Raw genomic sequence first — 20209 nt, forward strand, 5'->3', positions numbered from 1 at the left:
AAAAGTCGATACAAAAGATGAAAACACATTACCACTGGGGCCAGAGATGCATCTGTTGGAGGCCAGACCTCAAGATAAAGATGAAATAACCAGGCCTACACACTTCTCCAAGGGCTAAGATAAGTGGTAACACTTTGGCTCAATGAAATCTAGATAGATATCAGTCACCCTGGTGGGTGACAAAGAACTCTGGACCTATCTCTTCCTAAAAAATTCTTTATTCTTTCCATGTACACTTGCTATGTGACTTGCTTCCCCATTGGATCAATATTATCTAAGTGACTATACTTGTAATCTTATTGGTTGATCATAATTTTGTCCCATGTTGTACTCACCTCATGATTTTGCTCTATAAAACTTCCTCCATGAAGTGGGATCCCAGACAACCCACTCACACAGGCTCTTGGCTCTTGCCTCTCAGGAGCTGAAATCAATCTCTCTCTCTCTCTCTCTCTCTCTCTCAATAAATACTTCCTACTCTTAACTTCCATTGTTCCTTAGAATTCATTCTTTGACTTTGGAGCATATCTGGCATCTAGCAGGTTGGGAGTTATATCATTTTCCCTATATTATTTGGAAGTTCTATATCAATATGAGTAAGATAAAATTTTTACCATATGTCCATTTATTTTACCTTTTCCTGAACATTATCTTTAATGTTATGAAACATATAAAAAGCATAACTTCAACATTATGAGGGTAGAATAATTTTTTAAAGCATTCTTATCCTTGACAAGACTTGAGAAAATCTTCTGAAATCTTATTGTCTAACTGTAACTAGCTCCCTCCTATGCTGTGATCTGGGTCCTTGTTTTGGGGCAATAAAGATTGAAGCCAACAAAGCAATAGGCAGCAAGCAGTGAGGAATGATTGTGTGCATGTTTAAAACAAAGGAAAATTTCCTCACTTATTGGGGAGCAGTTCTATAATGTAGAAACCATAGATGTCTAAGTCTATTGGCTTTTTACAGTCTTTGGTCTAAGTGAATGCGACAGAACTCAGGGAAGCTCCTGGTAGCAGGTAGGCCTTTTGTCGCGAGCAGGTACCATGGGTACCTGCTCAGGACACCTTTGTGAAAGCAAGCTGCTTTGTTTGTATTTCTCTTCCTCCAGGGCTTCTCTCTTTTTTTTCAAGACTGGTTCTTCATCTCTAGCATTCCATTAGGCCCAGATCATCAGTTTACTTAAATTAATTATTTGGTTCCTTTGGTATGTTAAACAAGGACTTTTAGTTTATGTCAGGTTAACTATTCAGGACCTTCTTCTAGCATAAAGACTGCAACTTTAAGGAATATCATTGATTTGTAAGGAACAGAGATATAGGAAGTATTAAAATATGCTTTATAAAGTTGTATCTTCCATTCAGATAGAATGAATGAACCACTGCTATCATTCTCGAATACTAAGTATAAACTTTTCTTACCAAAATTACAATTCAATGCATTAGTGTAGATAAAATACTTTCGCAAACCAGAATTGGATAAAATATTTTTAATATTTTTATTGGAATATTAGAAATAGTGTTTTTGACATGTTTGTTATCTTCATGTGCAGACTTATGATATCCAATGTCAAGGAAAACACAAATAAAAAATTTCAACAATTCAAAATGACAAAATTGAAGAGATTGGCATTGTTAGTCTACTGACCTTACAAAGACTCAGCATGTTATTTTGAAGTCAGTTCAGTGAAAGAAGGCATTACAAAGTTGTTAATTAATCTAGGGCTGGCACCCTTTGGGAAGAGTACCAGAAAATTGGAACAAAAAAGAGGTGCAGCTTACCTCACAGCAGGAAAGAAGGGGCCTTTTAATTGGATTAAATCACATCATCACAAAATTTATGGATTCTGTCCACTATGCCAAAGAGGTGAGAAAATTTTAAATTAATTCATTAAGGTGGTTGGGGAGGATTAAAATTCACCACTTATCAAAAATTTCAAAATCAAAGTTTTGTTAATACAAAGGCATAAATAGAAGTCATGAAAAATAAAAGTTCTGGGAATTTTATAATCAGCCCTACGATGTTCCTTATACACTGAAACTACATATATAGGCTACATAAAATCTCTGAGAACAATTTTGGTCAGAAATTTATCATAGAAACATAAAACTAAAATATTGTATATCCTCTTTTTTTTTTTTTTTTTTTTGGTACGGGGATGGAACTTGGGTCCTTATGCTTGCCAGGCAGGTTGCAGAACCACTGGGCTAAATCCCCAGCCCTGTATATCCTGTTTTAAAAGCAAATTTTCACATGGGCACAAAAATATTGCATATGTGTATTAAAAAACTAAAATATGATAAAGATTTTTAAAAATAAGAATAGCAAAAACTATGAAATTTTTTCTGAATCTATGTAATCATCTAAAGCATATGAAATATATTTGTTACTGATACTAAAACAACTTCTTATTTTATCAATCCAGAGAACATCTCAGACAATGCAAAAATACTTTAAACTGATTTTAGTATAATCAAATGAATTAATTCATGTGGCACCAATTAGAAGAATCATAGCTGAAAAAAAGATTTTCATAAAATACTATTTCAAAAGTTGAAAAATAAATTTTAGCTATGTTTATTATTTCTGCAAAGACTGAAAATTCACATTTTAAGTTCACTAGACCCTCTACTGTCCTACTTTATTATGATCCTTTTTATTCTCCCATATAAAGAATATTTATCAAATAAATCATTTTGAAACAAAATTCATTCAATTATTTTAATTATATATGTAAAAGCATCAAAACTATGGGTTCTCCGGTATATTACCTGCCCCCGAGACAAATGGTGTCCTCTAATTTTGATCTAGAATAATTCATAAATTTTGAAAAACCTGAGATTGAGCCTCTAAATGGAGAAGTATTTCATATTTTTATAACTTCCAAGGAGTGGGCACAAATAATATACTTGAATAACAAGCAAAATAAGATAATTGAATTGAAAAGGATATTTGTTAGTATTTTAATACAATATTAGAACTTTCCTTAGCAGGGAATAGGGGGAAGACAAACTGTATGTGGGTCTTTGGCATGTCAACTTATGTTTTACGTCTTTATGTCACTATTCCATACTATCAAACAATGATTTGGTTTTTCTCTGGCAGGAAGCCAAAATAAGAGTTTTCTAGTGTGCAGCTGCACGGGTAGAGCCTTGAGCGGAGCAGAGCGCCCAGGACTGACTGAGCCCAGCTCTGTCCAGCAGGCTACGCCCACTTGCGACCAAGGGCTTGTAAGGACTCCCCTGGCACGCCCACCAGCTACGTGTGGAGTCCAGCAGGAGCCTACAACAACAGTGCCAGTGTGCCCCCCCCCCCCACACACACGCCCTGCCTCTGGCCTCTTGGCTGTGCAGCTACCTGGTTCCACATGACAGAGGCACAGGGGGACATAAAGGCCATTGTCCTCAACTGCAGAAGTGAACAAGAGAGAGAGGGCCTCTCTCAGGCTCCCTGATGATAACTGAAGCCCACTGGAAAAGTGAAGAGAATCTCTGCAGTAAAGGCACACCAGACCACCATAATTGGTAAGTTGGAGGGATCATCACCTCCCATCAGAACCTGGACTATCTTCAGGGGAAAAGCAGCTGGGACCTGCAATAGAACCTTGCACAGTTCAACCCCGCAGGAGGACAGGGAGCTCAACTTGGGACTTGCAGCCAGAAATCTGCCTGAATCCCACGGGTCTGTGACTGGCTTACTGAGACTCATTGACTTATAACTGCACACTTCTGCCCACGTTGTCTGTTGTGACAGAAGAGATATACCCTGAAGCAGTCCCTTCATTTTTATCTTTTATTTGTTATTTTCAAAATTACTACTATTTTTTTTGCTCTTATTTTTAATTTTTTCCCTTTTTTTCTACTCTGTTAAGATATTTTATTTTTCTCTTTTAAATTCTCTCTCTCTCTTTCTCTCCCTCTCTCTCTTATCATCCCACATTGTTCTTCATCTCCCATTGTGTTCCTGTTCTGGCCCCTTTTATTCTCTTTCCTTCTCTCACCTGTGTCCTCAGGCCTCACTGCTTACATTCCCCTATCCTTCTACCTACCTACCCCTCTCTCCCCAACTCCTTCTAACTCCCCATTCTGAAGGATAAGTTGCTATATTGAAGAGTTTATTCACTATAAACATATGTTGGATTGGTCCTTGATTTGGATTTAATTCACAGAGTTAAAGGTGATAGATTAATAAGTACCACAAATTGTCATTTTCTAAGAGGTACTTGATGCTATTGTGTTGCTAATTGTATCACTTGGGCTAAGGAGTTGTGATGGATCTAATCAGTTGACCTTCCTTGTACAATGAAAATGAGATAGCCTCAGAGGCATTAGAGACTCAAAACCTAAAGGCTAGCTATAGCTGGAAGACACCTCTGAGAAGCAATCATTCCATAAGGATTCTAAATACATCAACAAAGATACTTACAATAAGCAACTTCAAAGTATCAACCCAGGAACTAAACCACGGACAGTACCAAAAACAAAAATGAGAAGACATTTAAGTAAGGTGACTTCCACCCCATCAAAGGCAAATTCTGGGGGAAATGAGGTGGAAAAGTCTGATAATTAACCACCTGGACTCCCTGAACTGATAGCACAGGAAATAACATACAGATGAATGAGGCTGTAGAAAAATTCAATACAGAAATAATCTCCCAGATAACTATAGAGATGGTGAGCAGAGTGAAAGACATGATTAGAGGCTCTAGAGCAGAAGCACATAAAAAAATAGATGAGCTCAGAAATATGCTGGAAGCCATGAATGCCCAGCATAAGAAAGAACTGGAAACCATGATTGCCCAACATAAGAAAGAAATGGAATCCATGAAACAGATTCAAACAGATATTCAGGAAATTAAAAACTCCATTGAAAGCATACAGAACAGATTAAGGGAGTCTGAAGATAGAATATCAGATACAGAAGACAGGATCATGGTTAGAGACCATGAAAATAGAGATTTCATAAAAATAGTAAGGCACCATGAGAAATCAATCCAAAAACTGTTAGGCGATGTAAAGAAGAATAACATAAGACTGATAGGAGTCCATGAAAAAACAGGAGAAAGCACAACTGATACTAAAAAAACTGTTCACAAAAGTAAAAATAGAAAACTTCCCAGACAGAGGTGGAGAATTGGACATACAGATAAGTGAGGCATATAGAACTCCAACTAGCCATGATCAAAAAATAATCTACACCTAGACATATAATAGTCAAGATCCCAGAAAGCCAACAGAAGAAGAAAATCCTACAGGCAGTTAGAGAATAGAAACAAATCACCTACAAGGGAAATCCCATCAGAATAACAGCAGACTTCTCAACACAAACCCTCAAATCAAGGAGAGCCTGGAGTGAAGTATTTCAAGCCCTAAAAGAAAATAACTTTCAACCTAGACTGTTGTATCCTGCAAAATTATCTTTCAAAATTGATGGGGAAATTAGATACTTCCATGACAAAGCACACCCGATAAATTTCATGAACACCAAACCACCACTCCAAACAATTCTGAGCAATATCCTAGAAAAAGATAATGAAGGTCACAACTCCATGAGGCCCAACAGAGGGAAGCCACCAGGCAAGGTGAGGTACTAAAGAGAAAGGGGGAAAAATAAGAAATAAAAGAGCCACCACGAGTAAAACATCATGACAAGGATAAATCAGTATCTATCAATTATAACCCTCAATGTTACTGGCCTCAGTTCACCACTCAAAAGAAATAGACTGACAGAATGGATTAAGAAGCAAAATCCAACAATATTCTATATACAAGAAACACACCTAACTCAAAAAGAAATTCATAGACTGAAAGTAAAAGGATGGAAAACAGTGCTCCATGTGACAGGATCCCAGAAAAAAGCAGGTGTAGCAATCTTATTTGCAGGAAAAGTAGATTTCAAACCAAAAGTAATTAAGAGAGACAAAGATGGTCACTACGTCCTTGTGAAGGGAACAATCCAAGAGGAAGAGATGACAATCCTAAATATATAGGCACCAAATACAAATGCCCCCAACTATACAAAACACATATTAATGGACATGGAAAACCAAATAAGCACTAATACAATTGTAGTGAGGGACCTCAATACTCCAATATCACAAATAAACAGAGCATCTAGACAAAAAATTAACAAGGAAATTCTACAACTGAACCAAGCTATTAAACAAATGGACTTAATAGATGTTTACAGAGTGTTCCACCCCACAAAATCAGAATACACATTCTTTTCAGCTGCACATGGGTCATTCTTTAAAATAGACCACATGCTAGCTCATAGGACATGTCTAGGTAAATGTAAAAGAATTGAAGTTATCCCCTGTATATTATCATACCATAGTGTGATGAAATTGGAGATCAATAACAAAAGAAACTGCAAAAATTTCATAAACACATGGAAATTGTACAACACACTTCTGAATAACCAATGGGTCACAGAGGAAGTTAAAGAAGAAATTAGACAATTTCTACAAGTACATGATAATGACAGTACAACATACAGGAATCTATGACACACAATGAAAGCAGTTCTATGCTGGAAATTCACATCAGTGAATGCCCATATTAGGAAAACAGAGAGAACTCAGTTAAATAACCTAATGCAGAACCTCAAGCTCCTAGAAAAAGAAGAGCATAACAAAAGCTTGTACAAGAAAAGAAATTATAAAGATCCGAGCAGAAATCAATGCAATGGAGACTAAGAGAATGATACAGAAAATTAATCAATCAAAGAGTTGGTTTTTCAAAAGAATAAATAAAATCGATAAAACTTTAGCCAACCCTATCAAAAAAGGAAAGAAAAGGCTCAAATCCATGCAATTAAGAAAGAAAAAGGTGAAGTCATGACAGACCTAGCAGAAATCCAGAGGATCATCAATACCTACTTTGAGAAACTGTACTGTAATAAAATGGAAAACACAGTAGAAATGGACAGATTCCTAGATACATACGAATTACCAGAGTTAAATGAAGAAGATATAGAAATTCTAAACACCCCAATTACAATGAGTGAAATTGAAAATGTAATAAAAAAAATTACCAACAAAGAAAAGCCCAGGTCCTGATGGCTTCACTGCTGAATTCTACAAGATATTTAAAGAAGAACTATTGCCATTACTCTTTAAACTCATCAAAGAAATTGAAAGGGAAGCAAGGCTTCCAAATTCATTCCTGGAAGCAAGTGTTACTTGGATTCCAAAACCAGGGAAAGACCCAACCCAAAAAGAGAACTACAGACCAATCTCCCTAATGAACCTAGATGCAAAAATCCTCAACAAGATACTGGCAAACAGAATACAGAGGGTCATCAAGATCACACACCCTGATCAAGTCAGATTTATCCCAGGGATCCAAGGATGGTTGAACATCCATAAATCAATACATGTAATACACTATATTAACAGAGTGAAGGACAAAACCCATATGATCATCTCAATAGATGCAGAAAAGGTATTTGACAAAATCCAACACCCATTCATGATAAAAACACTACAGAAAGCTGGAATAGAAGGTCTTTATCTCAACCAGATTAAGGCTATTTATGAAAAACCAACAGCCAATGTCATACTAAATGGTCAAAAACTGAAAACTTTCATGCTAAGATCAGGAACAAGACAAGGATTCCCACTATCACCACTCCTGTTCCATATCATTCTGGAAACAATAGCTATAGCAATTAGAAAAGAGAAAGAAATAAAAGGAATAAAGATAGGAAAGGAAGAAGTTCAGTAGAGTACAGATTCAGTAGAGTAGCTGGACATAAAGTCAACACTCAAAAAACAATAGCCTTATACACAAATAGCAGACTCATGGAGAGAGAAATTCGGGAAACAATTCCTTTTACAATAGCATATAAAAAAATGAAATATCTAGGAATCAACCTAACAAAGGAAGAAAAAGACCTGTACACTGAAAACTACAGCTTTCTGAAAAAGGAGATCGATGAGGATATAAGAAAATGGAAAGACATCCCGTTTCCTGGGTAGGAAGAACCAATATAGTAAAAATGGCCATCCTTTCAAAATTACTGTATAGATTTAATGCAATACCGATTGAAATTCCAACAATATACTTCACAGAACTAGAGAAAACAATCCAAAAATTCATCTGGAAACAGAAGAGACCTAGAATAGCTAAAGCAATTCTAGCCAACAGAGACATGGTTGGGGGTATCACAATCCCCAACTTGAAACTATACTACAAAGCTACTGTGATAAAAACAGCATGGTGCTGGCAAAGAATCAGACCCGAGGATCAGTGGAATAGATTAGAAGATGCAGAAACAACTCCAGACATACTCAGCCACTTCTTCTTTGATAAAGGAGCCAACCACCCTCACTGGAGGAAAGATAGCCTATTTAATAAATGATGTTGGAAAAACTGGATTTCAACCTGTCAGAGATTAAAACTAGACCCATGTCTATCACCCTGCACTAAACTAAGATTGAAGTGGATTAATGATCTAAATATTGAGACAGAAACACTAAACTTGCTGGAAGATAAGTTAGGTAGAACTCTTGAAGACATTCGCATAGGAAAAGACTTTATGAACAAAATCCAATAGCATGGGAACTAGCACAAAGAATCAACAACTGGGATCTCATCTTATTAAAAAGCTTCTGTACTGCAAGAAAAACCACCAACAGAGTTAACAGACAACCTACAATATGAGAAAAAATGTTTAGCAGCTGTATCTCAGACAAAGGACTACTATCTAGAATATATAAAGAATCGAAAAAAATAAGACCCCACTAAATTCAAAGACCCAATTCAAAAATGGGCATCTGAAATGAACAGACATTTCTCAGACAAAGAAGTAAAAGCAGCAAATAAATATATGAAAAAATGTTCAACATCACTGGTCATTCGAGAGATGCAGATGAAAACAACACTGAGAGTCCACCTTACCCCACAAAGAATGGCTGCTATCAAGAAATTAACCAATAACAAATGCTGGCGGGAGTGTGGAGAAAAGGAACCCTTCTCCATTGCTGTGGGAGTGCAGACTGGTGCAACCACTGTGGAAATCAGTGGAGATACCTCAAAGAACTAGGGCTAGAGGTCCCATTTGACTGAGCTATTCCCCTGCTGGGTATCTTCCCCAAAGAATTAAAAGAATCATACCACAGTGATATATGTGCACCCATGTTTATAGCAGCACAATTTGTAATAGCTAAAACTTGGAAATAGCCCAAGTGCCCATCAGCTGGAGACTTTATAAAGAAGATGTGTTTTTTTAATCAAATGGAGTACTACTCAGCCATAAAGAAAGAGAAACTAGAGACATTTATAGCTAAATGGATGCATATTGAGGCCATACTCTTAAGTGAAATAAGTAGAACACACATCTGTAAATACCGAATAGTTTCTCTGGTGTGAGGAACTGAAAGTGTAAATAAGGATTAAAACGAATAATTCATAATTTGAAATAGGAAAAGGTCCAAAGTTATAGTGGTGGTGGGAGGGAAAGGGGAAAGGGAAAAAGGGATAGGAAAAATTATGTGAAAACAAAAAAAATGGAAATGAAATCTTTGTAAATAGGGAAGGGTCGAGGGGGTGAAGGGTGCACAGGTAATGGGGAATAAAATAAGAACTAAGATACATCATGTACAGGTACAAACATCCAATGATAAATGTAAACATATTTTATACCTAAAATGTACCAATAAAAGAAAAAAAAAGTTTTCTAGCATTATAACCACATGATATGGATTATTTGATATCAAGATTTGTTGCTTCTAACAACGAAATAACAAACTAGCTCTGTTATGGAATTATAAATCTGAATAATGGCCAAATATATAAGAATTTGTGAATAAGGAAATCAAAAGAGTTTGAAGAGTTTAGCACATGAGTAAGCCAGTAGTATTTTTAACATGTCATGCTATTAGGAGATTTTTGGTTTTACAGTAGGTAACACCATACTAGGCTGATAAAGTAGCATGTGGACCTTTATTAATAATTGTCAAAAATAATCTATATAAATATGATTTCATTGGAATAGTTTTCAGAGATTTAATGTGAGTGGTATACTCAGTGCTGTGCTCACCCAAAGCATTGATATTTGAGAAATCCTCCCTCACTTTTGTGTTCTGAGAAACTGTTTCTTCAAAGTACCATCCTAGTCTCAAAAATATTATCTAAAACTACCCCCTCCCTTAGCAGTGACTTACATAACACGATCTCCATCCTGCCTCACGAGACCCGTCAGACTCACTGATCACTCCTTTTTTTTAAATCATACCCTCAACCTCACATTTTCTTCGTTTCCTTTGAAATTTCTCATTAATGGATATGCTCCCTATTGCATTCGCCTGAATAAAATAAGTTTCTTAATTGTCTGAAACATTTTGTTTTGTATGACTTTATTTCCATACTCCAATGGGATCCGACTTTGCCTTCAGATTCCCTTATACTCCACCCAAGTAAAAAGGCCTCTCAGAATTTGTGCTCTTCCTGATTGACCATCTGATACTCAGCAATGAGTCTGACTCCTCCCCCAGTACTCCAGACTCCTGTCCACAGTAAGAACTTTACATTTTTGCTTCCTTTTGAGTAGTGACTTGATTTCTGGTGCTAGTTTCTTTTAATTTCATAGTATGACCACTTGATGATCTCTGTAAACAGATTAATGGTTTTATGGAAATCTTGCAGTGTTGCTTGAAAGATGACAGAAAATCTGATCTGTTAGTATTTCTACCTTGTCTTCTCATCTATTCAGAGTCGAAATCAGTCCGAAATTTCTTGTCCACTGGGAACTGTGTTTAAATTTCTGTGTTTCTGCTTGACCCATGGTTGAAATTTTAGAATTGAAGTCATGAATTTTCTCTTTGACTGTTTGTATGTTTATGTCTATAAAATTTCTTTAAGTAGCTTTATTCTGATTAGCTTATAGATATGTAAAATAGCTATAACAATCCTAAAATTTCCAGAAAACAAGAATATTTATCTCTCATAAGTTTAAGATTATTTAATTGAAAAAATAGTAGTATAGAAACCAACTCAGAAATGTGTTGAGTTCAAATTAATGATAGGGTGGGAGAATGGGGAAAAAATAAGAATCAAGATAGATTATGGGGCCAGGGATTTAGCGCAGTGTTTCCGCCACCTGCTGCGCAAGCCCAAGGACCCGAGTCCGATCCCCGGTACCAAAAAGACAAAAGGTAGATTATGTAAAGATACAAATCTCCAATGATGAATGTCATTATATTGTATACTTAAAATGTACCAATAAAATTAATTTAAACAAAAAGAATTCAAATTTACATAAATATTTCACAATTGTTTTTAGCTTCACATTTTTTGTTTAATAAAAATTACTGTCTTCTGTGATTTATCAGTGTTAACTATAATATTCTAATATATTTTTATTCTGCTAGTGAATGCTTTTCCTAAAATTAAATTGGTTTACTGATCAAATAAGCTAACATATGTATAAAATTATGAAAAATGTAAATTTGTGTTTAACCAAATAAAATCTCTATTTTGACAAACTATTTTATTAGCAATTACGTGTTTTAGTATCCTACCTTGAACGTAATTTCCATGATCATGAGGTAACTTTAAATTTGTGAACATATATTAAATTGAGTTAATGAATGGATATTCATTAGACACCTAGATTATTGCTAAGAGGGGATACTGAAACACCGATTTAAAAACTGAAGTAAACATTTTTGCCTACTTTTATAGGTTACAGTACATTATTGATATTTGGATTTGTTAATGTACATGTTCGCTTTTACAACATTGAGCAGAATATACAAAGTATATCTATGGATAAAGGAAATTGTAGGAGGTTTTTGGAAAGGGAATATTATCTGTTGTGGTCAAAGATTTGATGATTTTATATAAAATATTAAACATATTTTTATCATCAAATATCCTAATACAAAACTAATACTTGGTTTTCTTTCTGTTAAAAAGATACAATTTTCTGGGATTTTTTTTTCTGGGATTTTTGATATTCTCTTAATAACAGGCTTTAAAACTTTATTCATTTCTTCTGTGTAGGCTTCCTAGATAGAAAAGATGCTGTGTCTGGCCAGGATAACTTTCGTTTGTGTTGACTTTGTTACATCCTTGATGATTTAAAAAAACAAATGTCTCTCACTTAGAAAATAGCTAAGGTCTTTGACCCCTATGTTTACTTTAAAAAAATCTTTTATTTTTATCTTAGTAAGTATCCAGCCAAGTATTTTTTCCTTAGTAATCTATGATTCTATCTTAATCAAGTGCTGAAACCTGAAAACTTTGATATGTTGTCTTCCCCAATTCAAATACTGATGTTTTTTGAAGATGCAGTTGTCTTCCTGTGGGCCTCTAGAAAATCATAAAGAATTTGTTCTCTCATCTTGCAAAATGAAAACTCCTCAAAATAATTAAGTTTATTTGGTATATTATTGCAGATGAATTACAGGTGACACATTGTAAAATCAGAAGAAATGCTTAGCCTCCTCTAGGTTAAATGTATGTGTATAATGTTAAATGAAATAAATCAGACACATATGATTAAATATCACAGGGTTTCTCTTATATGAGACCACCAAAATATAAATAAAGAACAAAATGAAAGATAATTGGAAGTAGGGAGATGTTTTTCAAATGGATAGGAGAAAAAGAGATTGAGGGAAGGGGAAGGGAGAGTATGGAAAGGGGACTTAATAAAAGAAAAACTGAAAGAAAGAAATAGAAATAGAGCTTTTGCAAATGTGAAGAGGACCATGAGAGAGAAGGAGCAGGGAGGGGTGGGAGGGATAGGGGATGAAAAAGTATTAAGATGTTTTATATATATACATCAACTCCCCACAATAAATGTAATCATTATGTCCCTCAAACATGTATTAAAAAATAGGCTTAAAGGCAAGAAAAACACATGCATTACATAAAGTTTTCATGAAAGAAATAAAAGTATATTATAAGTGACATTATTGTACAACATAGAAAGTTCAAGAAATATCAACAAGTAAACTATTAAAATTAAAAATAAATGTATATGTACGTGTAAACTGTTGTTAATATGAATATTTCAAAAATGTATCCCCTGTGGGAAGTTTCTAGAGAATTATCAGTGATCTCATTTCTATAACATGTTTCTATTCATCAGAGTTCTAGTATTGCTTTGCTCAATATTAGACAACAAAAGACAAATTGGAAACACTGGTCATGCAATCAAGGTGTTGCCTGGAATGTCACATTTGACAATGAAACTCATATAAGAAACATTACCAGACACATTTCATGACCTAAGGTTAATTTTATAAAGCTAATACTTCTAAGCTCCAATGAGAAAACTGGCCTTGTACCTGGCTTCCCACAGGCTTTTAGAGGTGAGTAAGGAGGTTCAAGTCTTGAAAGGTCCAGAAATTTAGGATATTTTGAAGAACTAGAGAAAGGCAGAGTTTATCCAGATTCATAGTTAATACATTAGAGTCTTACAGTGAATTCTTGGAATTGGCTTCTTTCCTTCAAGGAGCTTTCTTTTAAATGTTCAACCTGGAAGTCTTCATGAAATCTGCCAGGACAAAACAAGACAAAACAGAACAAAACTTTAAGCCAGGTGGGCTGAACACCTGCTGTGCTAACACTTGGGAGGCTGAGGCAGGAGTACATGTAATTCAAGGCCAGCCTGGACTACATAGTGAAACTCTGTCTCAAAAAACAAAAAAATATTTTAAGACCTGTCTGGTAAATTACCATTTTTGTTACACATATGGAAATAATTACATCAACTCTAATGAGCTTCCTGCTATTTTGAGATAAACAGCAATCCTTCTTTGATATTATTTTTTTATCAAAAATGGACAATTATAGAGACAAATTTTCTGATTAAATGGGAAACTGAATTTTCTGTACAGTAGCCTTTCATGTAATCACATTCTGGGCCTTATTCATTGTCTTTGAGCTATTTAACACCTTTTTGTAAATGTCAGGTGACTTATATTCAAATGTTTTGAATAGAGATTTTAATGACATTTTTGCTCAGAGTAGAAAAATCCAGGGTTTTTTTTATATATATATCTGAAAATTGTACTGGATTTTGTTATCTTGTCCGAAATGGTCAACGTTAACAAATGTTTGATTCTTCACATTTCCTTCAGTATCTGGTTACAAATTTCCTAAATAACATTTCTGTTATGGCTTGTGTTTAGATGAATCCCCAAAGCCTCATGCAGTCATAGGTGGGAGTTTTTCAGAGGTGGCTGGATCTACAGTGTGTGACACTAGGATTGATTCATTGTGCAATGCTAGGTTAAGGGCACTAGGATTTAGGGTGTGAGTGCTACCCACCCTAATTAGTCTGGATAAGATATAAGGGGTAAAAAGAGCTGTGATTTTTCCTCTTGGTTCCTCTTGGTTGCTGTACTATCTTCTGCCCACCATGAACTGTTTCTCCTCTGTAATGCCTGTATGCCATACCACCCTGACTTAGAGCCAGTCAATTATGGCTCTAAGTCACAGTCTAGAAACTGTGACCCAAATAAACCTTTCCTTCTTTAACTTTGTCTGTCAAGTATTTTGTCTCAGCAGTGAGAAAAGTAACTAAGACAGAATTTGGCACCAGAGAAGTGGGGTGTTGTAGTGACTGTATCTGACCATGTGGTTTAGGAAACTTTGGTGCCAGCTAGTGGGAAAGGGAAGAGTTAGGAAAAGTTTGGAGATGCTGGCTAAAAAAGTAGGGCTTAAATGCCTAAAGCTGTACTTAATGGGAGATTCCAGTTAGAGCTCAGAAAACTAGAATGCTGATAGAAATTCTGCTGGTAAAGGCCAAGTTCAGGAGTTTTCTGCTGGAAAGAAGGACTACATTGGCTGTTGGACTCCAGAAGATATGTGTTATGGCTTGGTCAAAAGTTTGTCTTCATTTTGCTCTTGTCCGGAGACTTTGCCTGAGACTGAGATTCAGGACAGAATACTAATTAATCTGGCAGAAGAAATCTCAAGGTAGTCTAATGTTGAGGTGGTGGCATGGCTACTGTTGGGGGCTTTTAGCCGATTTATGTTGAGAATCAAGAGCAAAGAGCCCAGAATAATGATTTAAAAAGTTGTTCCAGTAAAGGAAGCTCCAGTAACGTTGCAATGTGCAAAGATGGGAGAGAGGAGAAATTGGTTGCTAAAAAGACTAGCAAGAAAAGATCAATTATTTCAGAAGAAGACAACAGAAAAGAAGGACTGAAGGTGTCACAAGAAGCAGTGGGACTCCACCCTTTCCAGCCTCAAAATTTCAAAAGTGAAAGGCTTTACTTTGAAAAGAGAGCCCCAGAGCACCATATTCCAAAATGGTGGCAGCCTAAGGAAGCTGTTCCTTGGAATTTGGTTCATAGGCACTCAACCCCTGCAACCAAGAGAGAAGGAAGCCTGGCTACTGCTGCAGCTGGTAGCAGACCTTGGCATCATCCACGTGGTACTGGTTTTAGGTCCATGAATAATGCAAGAGTTGTGGGGTCAAGAAGGTTTCCACCCAGATTTGAGAAGGCCTGGGAGGCCAGGCAGTGTACCCCTGAGAGGACAGTGTGTGAAGCTACAAATGTGAAGCTACAAAAGTGCAGTGGAGACCCCAGATATTTGGAGAAGCTAAGAACATGGACTGTCTGAGGAAAACTACAAGGAAGGGTCACAGTGGGTCCCAGTGAGAATCCATGGAAGCTATAACCATTGCCAGTGCCATGAGGGAGGAGCCATCCAAGCCATTTGGAGTTCACAACTTGCCAAAGATTGCAGGAGATGTTGGAAGTGGAACTATAGGATTTAAGATATTCCCTGCTAGACTTTGGTCTTGCTTTGTTTCTATTCCCTGCTATGTCCCTGATTGTAATTTTGCAGTGGAAATGTCTATCTTATGCCATTGAATTTTGGAAGTGTTTAACTTTCTTTTCATTCGTACACTGGCTTGCAGCTAAGTGCTTGCCATAATCTCTGTGGAGCCTTTGAACTTAACTTTTTGGCAATGCTGAAACTATTAGGACTTTGGCAACTCTTGGAGATGGACTAAATACCTTTTGCATAAAGGAATATGCATAAGTTTTGAGGGGACCAGAGGTGGAATTTTATGACTTATTTAGATGTCCCCTCAAAGCCTCATGCAGTCATAGGTGGTACCTTTTAAAAGGTGGCTGGGTCTACAGTGTGTGACACTGGGATTGATTCATGGTGCAGTGCTAGGCTCAAGGGCACTAAGATTAAGGGTGTGAGTGCTACCCACCCTAAGTATCTTAGATAAGATATAAGGGATAGAAAAAGCATGGTTGTCCCTCTTGCTTGCTTTGCTACCTTCTGCCCACACCATGAACTGTTTCTCCTCTGCAATGCCTGTCTGCCATGCCACCCAGCCTTGGAGCCAGCCAATAATGGACTGAAACCTCTACAAACTGCGAGCCAAAAAAACCTTTCTTCCTTTACCTTTGGGTCTTGGGTATGTTATTTCATCTATGAGAAAAGTTGCTAAGACAATTTCTTTGTCCACCTCCATAACACTCCAAACACACCTGCTCTCCTCTAAATAACATTCTCAAATTTTCTTCCTTCTTCCTGAGGTAGATCCACTGAGAACTCAAATTTATCTTCCCAGATACTAAAAGGAACTCTAGGTTGCTTTACAGGTGGCCTTTTTCCTTAAGATCTGAAAAAAAACCCTGCCAGTTGAAGTCCAGTGACTTAACTAAAATTGTTGAACAACTGACTCCACAACATAGTAGAGCATATGCATGGGCTGAAATTTTCCTTGGCCAAGCCAATACCTAGACCACTCAGGAAATTTGGGTAAAATGCCTAAGTCATGCATAATGTCAAGTAAGAGGTAACCATGGCCATTGCCCAACATTACTAAGAGGATTAACATACTGAGAGTTTCAAGAAACTCAGTGAATGGTTCTTGTTAACCAAAGATTTTTCTTCACCTATCTCTTGAAATCCACAAGATTAGTTACTCACAGGATTTGATTTCTGGTTCCTTAATGCAACTATTTATACCTTTCTCTCTTAAAAATTTAGGTGAATTTCTTCTTGATCTCCGAATTTTAGAAAAACTGACCTTTGGAACTAACTCTCAAAAGAGGTTTCAACTAGTTTTATGGGAATAATGCCAACAAAAATCCCTGAGAGGCTTCCTTATATCTTGCTTCATACTACCCAGGAGACTTTTGACCATCTCTGAGTTGGAAAGGTATCATTCATTATGAACAAAAGTGGGGTCTGGCAATGTTGAAGTTTATCTGAGTCCTGTGTTTTTGGATACAAGTGATGGTTGAAAAATCCTCCATATTTTTATGTTTGAGAATGAACTTCCCTGCTCATAAAGGACCTACTTGCTTTTTCATATTCTGAGCTAAGATTCATCTTCACATTTCCTCAATGACTAAGATAAAACTCATCACCATACTTCCTTTTGGACTCCACTGATTCTTTGATGACTACTTTGTTTACCTACATTTATAAACTACCAGGTGGCCTTTCTTTTCTTTTATAAGGTTCTCATTAATAGGCATGCTCCCACAAAAAACAAAAAAACAGATACAACAAATAGGCATGCTCCCTGTTGCAACAGCCTGAATAAAATAATCTTAATTCCCCTGTGAACTCTGTCTTTCACAAATACAAAGATCCAATGAAGTAGCACTTATTCATTACATAGGCAAGAGCTAGAAGACCTGGTAGAAAATAATACCATCATTAACATGAGTTATAATATTTATGAAAAAAAAATCAGTATGAATCTATAATGATCCAAAAAATTTTATACTTTAAATGTGATGTAATTCACTGTAAGCGATGTTAAATTATTATTCAGCTTTGAATTAAAACACCGTACTTTTCTTTAATTGTCCTCATGAACAAAGTGGTAGTGGTTATTATCACAAAGAGGTAAAAGTTTGAAATAAGCTATGTAGAAATGACCAGTAAGCCTTCAGCAGAGTTTGTGGAGTGTTTTCAGTGTTCACTAGCTTAACTCCTTTGTTTATCCTAAAAATCTACTACCAAGCAGTTTTGAGGAAGTATTTTGCTAAAAGGTTGGAGGAAATGAGACAGAGAAATTTAAATAGAAATAGGAGAGAAGCTAAATATAAAATGAATATTAAAAATCATGGATTTAAAATTTCTCCATAAATCCTACTTTGGAAAACTCACTCACTGTCTCTGATTCTTTGGTGTGGTCCTCCCTGCTATGATACAGGGGCTTTCTGCTAGCATAGCACTGGTCCCTTCCTCTTCAGCTTGCAGATATTAGGTCTTTTCATATTTTTTTACTTTTTAAAAATAGTGAAACATTACAAACTTACAGAAAATTTTCTGTTAATGTACAATATTCAAAGAAGGTGAAATTATGAGTCCCATACAGATACACAAGTGAACACATGTTAAACAATTTATTTTATACATATGCTATGAGAAAGCCAGGCAGATGTTATAAGTGCTTCAAAGGAAAAATCAAATCAGCATAATTTATAGAGTACAGTAGTGTTGAGGTGAATTTCAAATGAAGACTAAACTGTGTATTTTAAAATTTGGGAGTATAGAAAAGAATCAATTAAATCATTATCAGACATAGTTTTGTAGATTGCAGAGATTTAATGAGACAATATTGAACTTTATTTGAGCCTTTATCTATCAATTATCTACAGCTTATAAAAATGCAAAATAGCCTAAAGACAATGAAAACAAGCGCATAATACAAAACATTTATTATATATATGATATATTTATTATAGAAATACTCAATTGAACTTTTTCATGATAGTTATGCATATAATCTGCAAAAAGAGAATGATACTTTACCTTGTTTCAGAACACATTCTTTTCTTGTTGTTGTTGTAGTTTGTTTGGTTTTTTTGTACCAGAGATCAAACTCAGGACCTTGCACTTGCGAGGCGGGCAGCAGAACCACTGAGCTAAATCCCTGGCCTTCAGAACACATTTTGAATTTTAATTTTTTTTATTTTTAAAGTTTGGAGAAGGTTCTCACTAAGTCACTAAATTGGCCTGGCTGGGTGTGAATTTGCAGTTCTGCCTCAGGATCCCAGAGTACTGGGATTACAGGTACGTGCCACCAAGCCCTGCATATTTTACAATGAAATAAAATACACTAGAAATAACTAAACCCTCAAACCTCTATTCTCACTTCCTTTTTGTCATAAAATTACCACTACCCTGAAATCACGTTGTATTTACCCAAACATATATCTTGACTTTTACTAAAAAATAAAACTGCTATAAAATGAACCTTTTTATTTTGCATTTAATGGCTAATAAAATGACGGCAATATGTTACTGGGCACCTTGTTTCTAAAAAGGTGGCTGGCCAACTAAACATTACCGGGTTTGGGTTGCTACCTCTCCTTCTGGAGTTAGATTCCAGGTTCTTCTCATCTCGAACAAAGAATCGGATGAAATGAGCAGAAAAGCAGCAACAAAGTTCTTTTAAGAAAGTAAAAGTGAAGAGTGGGAGAGAAACTGTCTCTGCAGAGTGTGTTTGGCCTGAGTAAAGACAAAAAGAGCATAAGAGCAAAGGTAAAAGTACACACTGCATTTGGAAAACACAGAATGGGCTATCATAGAAAGTTATGATAGCAAAGTTCTCATGGCATGTATGCATCCTTTTCTGCTGTCTAAATCTCAAGGAAGCCCACAAGAACTGCTACACACAGATTCTGAGGTGGTGCTCGGATCCCATGCTCAGGCTGATATTGTTTCTAGGCCATCCTATTGAAAACCTGCATGAGGGAGAAGAAGTCCATGTGCAGGGCTTTGGGAACTGTTCTGAACATGTGTCTAGTATCTTATAATTAACAGGTCACATCTACTTCCTCAACCAGATTTGCCATGCCCTGATCTTCTATCCCATATCCTCTTGAGAGGCACAAATCCCCATAATTCTTTATAGGGTGCTGAGCCAGTGGAGGTCTCTGTTTTGCATAGCTTCTTCATGCTGAAGGGGCTGAAGATGATACCTAATGGGGACTATGTGCTCTCCAACTACCTTAGGGTGCTGTAGCTCACCGGTTGGGATGAAAAAAAGAAAACCTGTCAGAAAACAATGAGAAAAGTTAATGACCTTTGACCTTCATTATTAGCCCAAATATGAGGAGCAGGTCAAATTTCCATGCTTCCTGTAGCAGGATAGGAGTCGTGCTTTTTGAAGAGAAATCTCAAGCCTTCCGGAGGCTCACAGGACTAGTTTTTCCTTGTGGGTGATTTTGGTCTTCAGACAGTTCAATTGGGA

General features: G+C 36.2%; 1 pseudogene across 1 annotated transcript in view; it reads right to left on the reverse strand.

The window, feature by feature from the left end:
- LOC110344466 (PEST proteolytic signal-containing nuclear protein pseudogene) overlaps nt 1-19292 on the reverse strand; it is a 120571-nt pseudogene extending 101279 nt beyond the window's left edge. The window contains exons 1-2 of the transcript XR_015444091.1: nt 18766-19292; nt 13435-13510 (exon numbers count right to left, since the gene is read on the reverse strand). The product of XR_015444091.1 is annotated as a PEST proteolytic signal-containing nuclear protein pseudogene (transcript). The remainder of the gene's footprint in view (nt 1-13434; nt 13511-18765) is intronic.
- Nucleotides 19293-20209: the final 917 nt, after the last annotated feature.

This window comes from Heterocephalus glaber, unplaced genomic scaffold (genome assembly GCF_053883595.1).
Source record: "Heterocephalus glaber isolate CG9 unplaced genomic scaffold, H.glaber_assembly_v1.0 deba00001594, whole genome shotgun sequence".
Classification (NCBI taxonomy): domain Eukaryota; kingdom Metazoa; phylum Chordata; class Mammalia; order Rodentia; family Bathyergidae; genus Heterocephalus; species Heterocephalus glaber.